Source organism: Dermochelys coriacea, chromosome 3 (assembly GCF_009764565.3).
Source record: "Dermochelys coriacea isolate rDerCor1 chromosome 3, rDerCor1.pri.v4, whole genome shotgun sequence".
Lineage (NCBI taxonomy): Eukaryota > Metazoa > Chordata > Testudines > Dermochelyidae > Dermochelys > Dermochelys coriacea.
Window position 1 is genome coordinate 42,040,563 of NC_050070.1, and position 12,846 is coordinate 42,053,408.

A 12,846-nucleotide genomic window follows, 5' to 3' on the forward strand; every position below is an offset into this window, starting at 1 on the left:
TTTAAGATCAGCAAGGATTTCACTGTTAAACCAAGGTGGTTGCCTGCCATATTTACTATTCTTTCTACACATCGGTATGGTTTGTCCATGTAACCTCAATAAGGATTCTTTAAAATACAGCCAGCTCTCCTGGACTCCTCTCCCCCTCATGTTATTCTCCGAGGGGATTCTGCCCATCAGTTCCCTGAGGTTGTCAAAGTCTGCTTTTCTGAAGTCCAGGGTCCGTATTCTGCTGCTCTTCTTTCTTCCCTGTGTCAGGATCCTGAACTCAACATCTCATGGTCACTGCCTCCCAGGTTCCCATCCAGTTTTGCTTCCCCTACTAATTCTTCCCGGTTTCTGAGCAGCAGGTCAAGAATAGCTGTGCCCCTAGTTGGTTCCTCCAGCACTTGCACCAAGAAATTGTCCCCTACATTTTCTAAAACTTCTTGGATTGTCTGTGCACCGTTGTATTGCTCTCCCAGCAGATATCAGGGTGATTGAAGTCTCCCATGAGAACCAGGGCCTGTGATCTAGTAACTTCTGTTAGTTGCCCGAAGAAAGCCTCGTCCACCTCATCCCCCTGATCCGGTGGTCTATAGCAGACTCCCATCACGACATCACCCTTGTTGCTCACACTTCTAAACTTAATCCAGAGACACTCAGGTTTTTCTGCAGTTTCATACCAGAGCTCTGAGCAGTCATACTGCTCTCTTACATACAATGCAACTCCCCCACCTTTTCTGCCCTGCCTGTCTAGTCCAACCAAGTCTCTGTTATTCCAATCACATCAATATTCCTTGATTGTGCCAGGACTTCCAGTTCTCCCAGCTTGTTTCCCAGGCTTCTTGCATTTGTGTATAGGCACTTGAGATAACTTGCTGTTTATCCTGCTTTCTTAGTATGAGGCAGGAGCACTCCCCTTTCGCATTCTCCTGCTCATGCTTCCTCCCAGTATTCCACGTCTCACTTACCTCAGGGCTTTGGTCTCCTTCCCCCAGTGAACCTAGTTTAAAGCCCTCCTCAATAGGTTAGCCAGCCTGCTTCTGAAGATGCTCTTCCCTCTTTTCATTAGGTGGAGCCCGTCTCTGCCTAGCACTCCTCCTTCTTGGAACACCATCCCATGTTCAAAGAATCCAAAGCCTTCTCTCCGACACCACCTGAGAAGCCATTCATTGACTTCCACAATTCGACCATCTCTACCCAGGCCTTTTCCTTCTACGGGGAGGATGGATTAAACACCACTTGCGCCTCAAACTCTTTTATCCTTCTTCCCAGCGCCATGTAGTCCACAGTGATCCACTCAAGGTCATTCTTGGAAGTATCATTGGTGCCCATGTGGAGAAGCAGGAAGGGGTAGTGATCTGAGAGCTTGATGAGTCTCTCCGTCATATTGTGAATCCTAGCTCCTGGCAAGCAGCAGACTTCTCGGTTTTCCCAGTCGGGGCGTCAGATAGTTTACTCAGTCCCACTGAGGAGAAAGTCCCCGACCACCACCACCCGCCTCCTCCTCTTCAGAGCAATGGTCGTGGAACCCCCAACCCTAGGACAGTGCATCTCAAGCCTTCCAATCGGCAGAGTCTCATTCTGTTCCCTTCCCTCAGATGTATCATCTAGTCCACTCTCCGCATTAGTACCTGTGGAGAGAACATGAAAACGGTTGCTTACCTGTATCTGCACTGCTGATACATGGACACTCCCCTTTCTTCTTCTGGAGGTCACATGCTGCCAAATTTCTTCACCGTCCTCCTGTCCCCGCTGTGCGGCCTGCTCTGAATCTTCAGAACATTGTGACCGTAAAAGCATATCCTGTCGTCTGTCCAGGAAATCTTCAGTTTCTCTTATGCAACGCAAGGTCGATACTTGTTTCTCCAGACCTTGAACCTTCTCTTCCAATATGGAGACCAGCTTGCACTTTGTACAGACAAAGTCGCTCCTGTCCTGTGGAAGAAAGACAAACATGGCACATCCAGTGCAGGTCACAACAGCTGAACGCTCCCCGTCCATATTACTTTCCTTCTACGAGCTTCCTCAGGAGTTGTAGTAACTACTCAGAGAAGCCTGCGAGATGTAAGCCTCAGTGGGCTTTCCCCGGGCGAACTCCCAGGCAAACTCCCTCTGTTAGCCTAAACATCAGTTTCATAAGCCTTTTTAAAATATTGTATTACTTCCATATAAAGATCAGCAAACAATACTGAAAGCCTGCAACCTTGAGGTGAAGGAGAAACATGTCCACTAAGATGTGTTACTTTAAACAAAATTATGTTTTGCAGGTGCATAGGTAAAATTAAACTATGCAATAAACCATGGTGTTGATAGCCATGATTTCCAATAAGGTACAGACAGTCCAGGCATTGCTAATCACAAATTAGTATTCCACACATATAGGTAACTGGATCAGCAGTGGCCATAGACAACACTCATCACATTCCCACCCATCAGAATAATCATGCTGTCCTGCACCTCAGTCTAAGAGAGCATATGTATAATGGATGCTACTAGAAAAGAACAGGAGTACGTATGGCACCTTAAAGACTAACACATTTGTTAAAGCAAAAGCTTTCACGGGCTACAGCCCACTTCATCGGATACATAGAATGGAACATATAGTAAGAAGATATATATACACATACAGAGAAGGGGGAAGTTGCCATACAAACTGTAAGAGGCTAATTAATAGCAGGAGAAAAAAAACTTTTGTAGTGATAATCAAGATGGCCCATTTAGACAGTTGACAAGAAGGTATAAGGATACTTAACTTAAGGAAACAGATTCAATATGTTTAATGACCCAGCCACTCCCAGTCTCTATTCAAACCCGAGTTAACGGTACAATGTCATGGCCAACCTGGTGGCTGACCTTTGTGACTTTGTCCTCACCCACAACTATTTCACATTTGGGGACAATATATAGCTTCAAGTCAGCAGCACTGCTATGGGTACCCACATGATCCCACAGTATGCCAACATTTTTATGGCTGACTTAGAACAATGCTTCCTTAGCTCTCGTCCCCTAATGCCCCTACTCTACTTGCGCTACACTGATGACATCTTCATCATCTGGACCCAAGGAAAAGAAGCCCTTGAGGAATTCCACCATGATTTCAACAATTTCCATCCCACCATCAACCTCAGCCTAGACCAGTCCACGCAAGTGGTCCATTTCCTGGAAACTACTGTGCTAATAAGTGATGGTCACATAAACACCACCCTATACCGGAAACCTACTCCTATACTTACCTACATGCCTCCAGCCTCCATCCAGGACACACCACACGATCCATTGTCTACAGCCAAGCTCTAAGATACAACCACATTTGCTCCAATCCCTCAGACAGAGACAAATACCTACAAGATCTCTATCAAGCATTCTTAAAACTACAATACCCACCTGCTGAAGTGAAAAAAACAGATTGACAGAGCCAGAAGAGTACTCAGAATTCACCTACTACAGGACAGGCCCAACAAAGAAAATAACAGAATGCCACTAGCTGTCCCACCTCTCCAGTGCATCATCAAAGATTTACAATCTGTCTTGAAAAATGATCCCTCACTCTCACAGATCTTGGAAGACAGACCAGTCCTTGCTTACAAACAGCCCCCCAACCTGAAGCAAATACTCTCCAGCAACCACACACCATACAACAAAAACTCTAACCCAGGAACCTATCCTTGCAACAAAGCCTGATGCCAACTCTGTCCACATATTTATTCAAGTGACACCATCATAGGACCTATTCACATTAGCCACGCCATCAGGGGCTCATTCACCTGCACATTTACCAATGTGATATATGGCATCATGTGCCAGCAATGACCCTTTGCCATGTACTTTGGCCAAATCAGGCAGTCTCTACACAAAAGCGTAAATGGACACAAATCTGACATCAGGAATCATAACATTCAAAAACCAGTAGGAGAATGCTTCAGTCTCTCTGGCCACGCAGTAAAAGATTTAAGGGTGGCAATTTTGCAACAGAAAAGCTTCAAAAACAGACTCCAAAGAGAAACAGATGAGCTTGAATTAATATGCAAACTAGATACCATTAACTTGGGTTTGAATAGAGACTGGGAGTGGCTGGGTCATTACACATATTGAACCTATTTCCCTGTATTAAGTATCCTCACACCTTCTTGTCAACTGTCTAAATGGGCCATCTTGATTATCACTACAAAAGTTTTTTTCTCCTGCTGATAATAGCTCATCTTAATTAATTAGCCTCTTACAGTTTGTATGGCAACTTCCACCTTCTCTGTATATATGTGTATCTATATCTATATCTCTTCTTACTATATGTTCCATTCTATGCATCCGATGAAGTGGGCTGTAGCCCACGAAAGCTTATGCTCTAATAAATTTGTTAGTCTCTAAGGTGCCACAAGTACTCCTGTTCTTTTTGCAGATACAGACTAATGGCTGCTATTCTAAACCTGTCACTAGAAAAGACTCTCTGAATATGCCTAAACTGCCAATCCCTTCCAAATAGACATAACTAAAACAAGAAATGGCACTGATATTTAATGAATGGCCAATGTAGCAGTCAAAAGAATAGCTACATATTACCAAACCTTTTGACAACAATACATTTTCACCGTATGTGATATAATATGTAAAGTTATAATAAAAACATTGTTTAGAAAAGAATATTTTAGCACTACTGGCTATTGTTAGCATCAAGATAACTTTGTGTCATAAGACTAATTGAAAGAGTATTTATTGAACAGCTAATATATATATGAATTGTTTCTGGGATTGTAAGCAACTATCTTACTATGTTGATAAATGTAAACATTACAAACCTGTTTTCTATTGTTTATAATCTACACAGTACTTTGTCATTATGTGAAAAGCAAAGGCTGCAACATGGCAGCTAATAAGAGAGTTCAATGCCAAGTTGCTCATCACCAATATATTTTAGTAATACATTTTACTGTCATCTTAAAATTTATGTTTCAGAAAATAAAACACAGGACAGAAGTCTGAGATACCACATCTCTACTGTGAACGTTTTAGTGTCTTAAAGCACCAGCAATCAGAAACCATCACTATGGCTATCTGATTGCTTTTTTGTGCAGGAATGACATTAAGGGGGAAATGAAGAGCCCCACTTAATGGCATGAACAACTGAGTGCCTATTGCCATGTAATTTTAGGAATGACTGAGCCCAACAGAGTGAGAAGCCTCCTTACACTCTTCTTACACAGACTACATAATCGTGAGCCTGAATTTCAGTCCCTATTGCTGACATTCTACATGTTTACCTCTAGCCTCCAATTCTTTTGCTCTCCCTTTTACTTGCTGTGGATTTTTGTGTTTTATGAAGCAATACAATATTGGTTTCACAGCTCCAAATGTTCTGTGATGGTATCAACAGTGCTGCTATGCCAGCACCATCATAAAATATGCAGCCTAACAACAAATCAAATTCATTAGTTCTCAAATGAGATCTAATCTTTCGGTCAACTAGCTACTTCTACTACAGAGAAATGTATCTAGAAATAAGTTATAATATTTTCTCTAGAAAATAGATGCTTATGATTTATTATAAAATAACAAAGCCCCTTAGTGTCTCTTACTTTTACATAAGAAAAAAAATAAAATGACTTATTTCCCTGAATATAGTCTGACCCAAGCCCACCTTCCTGTAAACTTTTTGAACTGTAGTACGTCTTCATAAACTGATTAAGAAAAATAGTGGAAAAATAAACACTCTATTTTATTTTCTGACTTCCTTGTTAAGAGTTATGCAGTCAGGATTAATCTTGCAAAGAAGCATTTTTGCTCATTGCTGGGATTTTGGGCAGGGGAATATTTAACAGCATTATATTAAATTAGTAGAAAATATTAAATTACAGACATCACAGAATCTGTAGAGACAAGTCCAATAGTATATTTCCTTATTATTGAATATAAAAAAATTGAGTCAGATCATCAGCTGGTGGAAATCTCTGTAGCAACTTTTACCTGCTGAGATTTGTCCAATTATGTCCAATCTGTGCACTGAGGCTTTGAACCCAATTCTGGATTGATTAACTAGTTTTAATGAACCTTCAGAGTGAAACCTTAAAATGAATAGAGGCAGTACACAGCATTCTTGGTGCTATTGTTCAACATGCCTGCAGACTCCGGCAGATATCACTGCAACATTTTCTATCTGGTTCACACTTTGAAGGAAACTCTTTCTATACAATACAGTAAATCACAGCAGATCAGCTAGTAGATACCACACAAGCTTTGTTAGTAATGGGACTTTCAAACTGCATAAAATATAAATTCTCTTTTAGGGCAAATCTCAAAATAATTCTGACTCACTAGCTGGATCAGATGGCCTCAGAGTTGCTGAGCATAATGCAAACATAGAATAACCTTTTGGATAACTAAAATTCATTGTTGGCCACAAAATTTAGGTGACCTACTTTCCTTTGAAATAGCACTTTCTTTAAATGTGCCATAAAAGAAAACCAGACTGCTATTGATTTTTGTACCCTGCAATAATTCAAAATATCTACTAAAAATCCTAGAAGTTGTAAATTTCATTGAAATATGATTTGTTTCCTAAAAGTTACTAGTTGTTTCACCTGCATAATTTACACAAAGCTGTGGACGAGGTTGCAGTCAAAGCTTTAATAGGTACACTAGGATTTTTATCAAACTGGTCAGCTAAAGAGACATTTCAGTATTCTAGGATTTTGAGTTATTTAGACTATCTGAAATGTATAATATAGGTTATGGTGCAGTTGAGTGTAATGTGTTAAAGTAACCTGCCTATTTGCATATGAAAAAGTCATAGCTTATGATAACTTAATACTGAATATACTATACCAATTTAATCTGACCAGTATATTTATATAACAATGCAAAATATTCTATTGTATAGTTGTGAAGTACAAAGTAGTGCATTGAGAATACTTTCTATGTATCTGGCCTATCCGGATGTACAGTAGTTCATCACTGACTGGGATTTGAGGGATGTTGTTTTTTGGTGTCTATAGTATTTTAAATTTTCACTTTGGGAGTTGTGATTTCCCAATGCAATATGTTAATGTATTTTGCATGAATGAAAACTGTAGATATAGGAGCTCCCAGGAAACTATTTTACCTCAATTTTTATTAATCTGGTGGAGCTCTATATTCTGGAAAAAGATGTTGGAGAACTTTAACACAGCAATTAGCATTCATTGATGGTTTGGACTCTGGAGTAGCTTCCTACTTCACTGTGGGTGAAATTCAACTATGCAGTAGAGGATAGTTCAAGGCCTTCTGCACATCTTTAGCCCCATGGAGGTCTTGCCTACACTGGGAAATTACAACACAAAACTAAGAAGTTGTAGCAGCTAACATTTTAAACACAACTTAACCCTGAGTTAACCCTAGGCACACATGATACTTGACAACAATGGTAAACATGACAGCTCCAGTCTACACAGAGAGCCAGATCCTCAGCTGGGGTAAATAACTGTGGTTCAGCTGACTTCAGTGAGGAAGTGGCCATGAGTTTATATCATTGTGAGGGACCAGGGTAACTAACACAGTCATGTTCTAACGCAATTTAATTTCCAAGTGTAAGCAAGGCTTGGCTGTGCAGAGATGACTTTATGTCTTCTGTACACTACTGAACTGATATGCATGCCAGCCTGTGCTTGCTATGGACCTGGGCAAGTCACTTTACCTCTTTGTCTCGGTTACCCCACCAGTAGAACAGGAACAATACTGCTCACCCACATATATAAAGAACTTTGTGGTCCATAGATGAAGAGTACTATGTAATTGCAAAGAATTTTTATTTATTTATTTACTGTCGTTCTTGTGCCAAAACTGCCACCAGTCAGTCTATATTAAATGCATTTTGAAATGCAGATAGACTAAACTAGGAACAGACACAAGTGCCTCTTTTATATTGCAGATGCTAAATTACATTTTGGTGCCAAATGAAAAGGTCTTCACCCATCCTCACTGACCATATGCAACAGTTTTGCTATGCTGGCAAACCCTGAAATCAACTTTCTCTGGATCTGTGATCATTTGGAAGCAGTTGGCTTTGTACTGCCTCAGTTTTCTGTCACTGGAAATTCCTTGTTCTCTGATTGTCTCATTGGGGTAGGTCTCCTCTTTCTGAAACAGCTCACATTTCTTTGGGCTGTTTCCAAATGACATTTTAAAGCATATTACAGCCCATTTGTTAAAGACCTCATCTGACTCAAAAGATTTAGCATATACCAGAATATCATCCCCATGTAAATGACAGGATGGAAGAGGCATGCCAGGCAGTGCTCTCTTCATAAACCTTTCAAAGATCACCAGTGCATTGTGTAATACAAAGGGTATTAATTTAGATTTTCACAGCTATTATTCTGCTGTAAAAGCAGTCTTCTCCTTGTCTCTTTTGGATCTATTTCTGCATGCTAATATCTAATATAAGAACCGGTGAGGAACACCTTATTAGCTCTTCTAAAGCTTCTAGCCTATTCTCTCAGCTCTGTACAGGGTAAGAATTCTTTAGTGACTTTATTTCATTTTCTATAAACCACATAGAATCTCGTGCAGCCATCTTTTTTCTTCAGTCAGAACTAAGAATGAAGCTGAAGGATTGATTGAAGATTCAAATATTCTTTGCTGACTAATTTCTTCAACTTGGCATATACTACTACTCTCCAGATAATTTCAATCTCTGTATATCCATTAAATACATTTTTAATTCTAGTCTGTCTTCCTCATATTGGGAAAAATAAAGGTCTCCAAATTCTTCATTTATTGCTTACATTCTTTGTTTTTTATGTCTTTTCTTGTACTCCTGAACTTCTGTGAAGTACATCTTTTGTACATTTCATGGTGTCTCATGCTATGTGAAGAATAGCTGTTCCCTTATTTTTAAGACCCAATCCAAAGCCCATTGAAGAAATACCATTAATTTCAGTGAGCTTTGGATCAGATACTTAAAGAGTTATATTCCATCAATTTGTTCCAATCATGTACGTCACATTTTCAAAATTCTTCAACTGTGAGAAGCTGAACTTCTAGCCTTTTTATCTGTCCCCATCATGTTAACAGGAAGCCACGCGTTGTGTATAGAAGCCTGGTTTGATAAAGTGTTAGGTGAATCTACTGTAGCAAATTGATTCTGAAGAGGTGACCAGTATCTAAGATATTAGATATTAGAGAAAAATGTGTGTGCACTTGAAAATAACATATATATTGGCAGGTCCCTGGATCCTTTAGGTCATCCGCTGCCATCAAAATATTCTTTCCACCAAAATCTGCTCTGACCTTTCTCTTCTGTGAAATGTCAGTGACTTCAATTGAATACCATTGCCCTGACCAAGCTAATGTTGGGGGAAGCAAGTACCACCCCTATTGACTGCATCTTAAATTATTCAGTTCCTTTGAATGAACCACCACCTACTCACATGAAGTTACTCTTTTGCTTACTGAACATGTGTATTGTCTTCACCTGTGTTTTCCAGTTTTCTGATCACCCCTTATTCATAGATAGATTCATAGATACTAAGGTCAGAAGAGACCATTCTGATCATCTAGTCCGACCTCCTGCACAGCGCAGGCCACAGAATCTCACCCACCCATTCCTATGAAAAACCTCACCTATGTCTGAGATATTGAAGTCCTTAAATCATGGTTTAAAGACTTCAAGGAGCAGAGAAGCCTCCCTCAAGTCAACCATGCCCCATGCTACAGAGGAAGGCGAAAAACCTCCAGGGCCTCTCCAATCTGCCCTGGAGGAAAATTCCTTCCCAACCCCAAATATGGCGATCAGCTAAACCCTGAGCATATGGGCAAGATTCACCAGCCAGATACTACAGAAAATTCTTTCCTGGGTAACTCAGATCCCATCCATCTAATATCCCATCTCAGGCGATTAGTCCTATTTACCCTGAATATTTAAAGATCAATTACTTACCAAAATCCCATTATCCCATCATACCATCTCCTCCATAAACTTATCAAGTAGAATCTTAAAACCAGATAGATCTTTTGCCCCCACTGCTTCCCTTGGAAGGCTATTCCAAAACTTCACTCCTCTGATGGTTAAAAACCTTCGTCTGATTTCAAGTCTAAACTTCCTGGTGGCCAGTTTATCCCCATTTGTTCTTGTGTCCACATTCGTGCTGAGCTGAAATAATTCCTCTCCCTCTTCTGTATTTATCCCTCTGATATATTTATAGAGAACAATCATATCTCCCCTCAACCTTCTTTTAGTTAGGCTAAACAAGCCAAGCTCTTTGAGTCTCCTTTCATAAGACAAGTTTTCCATTCCTCGAATCATCCTAGTAGCCCTTCTCTGTACTTGCTCCAGTCTGAATTCATCCTTTTTAAACATGGGAGACCAGAACTGCACACAGTATTCTAGGTGAGGTCTCACCAGTGCCTTGTATAATGGTACTAAAACCTCCTTATCCCTACTGGAAATGCCTCTCCTGATGCATCCCAAAACTGCATTAGCTTTTTTCACAGCCATATCACATTGGCAGCTCATAGTCATCCTATGATCAACCAATACTCCAAGGTCCTTCTCATCTTCCGTTACTTCTAATTGATGCGTCCCAAACTTATAACTAAAATTCTTGTTATTAATGCATAACCTTACACTTCTCACTATTAAATTTCATCCTATTATTATTACTCCAGTTTACAAGGTCATCCAGATCCTCCTGTATAATATCCCAATCCTTCTCCGAATTGGCAATACCTCCCAACTTTGTATCATCTGCAAACTTTATTAGCACACTCCCACTTTTTGTGCCAAGGTCAGTAATAAAAAGATTAAATAAGATTGGTCCCAAAACCGATACCTGAGGAACTCCACTGGTAACCTCCCTCCAGCCTGACAGTTCGCCTTTCAGTAGGACCCGTTGCAGTCTCCTCTTTAACCAGTTCCTTATCCACCTTTTGATATTCATATTGATCCCCATCTTCTCCAATTTAACTAATAATTCCCCATGTGGCACGGTATCAAATGCCTTACTGAAATCTAGCTAAATTAGATCCATTGCATTTCCTTTATCTAAAAAATCTGTTACTTTTTCAAAAAAGGAGATTAGGTTGGTTTGGCACGATCTACCTTTTGTAAAACCATGTTGTATTTTGTCCCATTTACCATTGACTTCAATGTCCTTAACTAATTTCTCCTTCAAAATTTTTTCCAGGATCTTGCATACTACAGATGTCAAACTAACTGGCCTGTAGTTACCCGGATCACTTTTTTTTCCTTTCTTAAAAATAGGAACTATATTAGCAATTCTCCAATCATTCGGTACTACTCCTGAGTTTACAGATTCATTAAAAATTCTTGCTAATGAGCTTGCAATTTCAGGTGCCAATTCCTTTAATATTCTTGGATGAAGATTATCTGGGCCCCCCAATTTAGTCCCATTAAGCTGTTTCAGTTTCGCTTCTACCTCAGATATGGTAATATCTACCTCCATATCCTCATTCCCATTTGTCATGCTACCATTATCCCTAAGATCCTCTTTAGCCTTATTAAAGACTGAGGCAAAGTATTTGTTTAGATATTGGACCATGCCTAGATTATCTTTAACCTCCATTCCATCCTCAGTGTTAAGCGGCCCCACTTCTTCTTTCTTAGTTTTCTTCTTATTTATATGGCTATAGAACCTTTTACTATTGGTTTTAATTCCCTTTGCAAGGTCCAACTCTACTCGACTTTTAGCCTGTCTCACTTTATCCCTACATGTTCTGACTTCAATTAGGTAGCTTTCCTTGCTGATCCCTCCCATCTTCCACTCCCTGTATGCTTTCTATTTCTTCTTAATCACCTCTTTAAGATGCTTGCTCATCCAGCTTGGTCTACAACTCCTTCCTATGAATTTTTTCCCCTTTCTTGGGATACAGGCTTCCGATAGCTTCTGCAGCTTTGATTTAAAGTAATCCCAGGCCTTCTCTACCTTTAGATCCACAAGTTCTTCAGTCCAATCCACTTCCCTAACTAATTTCCTTAATTTTTGAACGTCAGCCCTTTTGAAATCAAAAACTCTAGTTGCAGATTTATTTTTGTTAATCCTTCCATTTAGTTTGAACTGAATTAGCTCATGATCACTTGAGCCAAGATTGTCCCCTACAACCATTTCTTCTATGAGGTCCTCGCTACTCACCAAAATTAAATCTAAAATGGCATCCCCTCTAGTCGGTTCAGCAACTACTTGATGAAGGAATCCATCAGCTATCGCATCTAGGAAAATCTGAGCCCTATTATTATTACTAGCACTGGTCCTCCAGTCTATATCTGGGAAGTTAAAGTCTCCCATGATCACGCAGTTTCCATTAGTATTTACTTTATTAAAGACATTAAAAAGGGCTCTATCCATATCCAAATTAGATCCCGTAGGTCTATAGCACACCCCAAGCACTATCGTAGGAGAGGCTTTACTAGTTATCTTTCCCAATGTAATTTTTGCCAGGACAGGCTCTGTCTTATCCATTGCATCGCTTCTTATTTCTTTACATTCTACCTCATCATTGATATACAATGCTACTCCACCCCCTTTACCTTTGTTTCTGTCTTTCCTAAAGAGCACATACCCTTCAATACCTGTAGTCCAGTCATGACTACTATTCCACCATGTTTCTGTTATCCCTATAATATCTGGTTTCACTTCCTGCACCAGTAGCTCCAGTTCCTCCATTTTGTTACCTAGGCTCCTCGCATTGGTGTATAAATATCTTAATTTTTGCTGTTTGGCCTCGCTCACATTTTGTACCCTATTAGGCACAGTCATTCTACAGCCAGTATAACCTATTAGACCAGTATCCACACTGCCCTCGCTCCTTATATACATTGTCCTACCCACGGCTGTATCCTTTCTTACTTCGTCTTCTTCCCTCTCAATGCTAAAA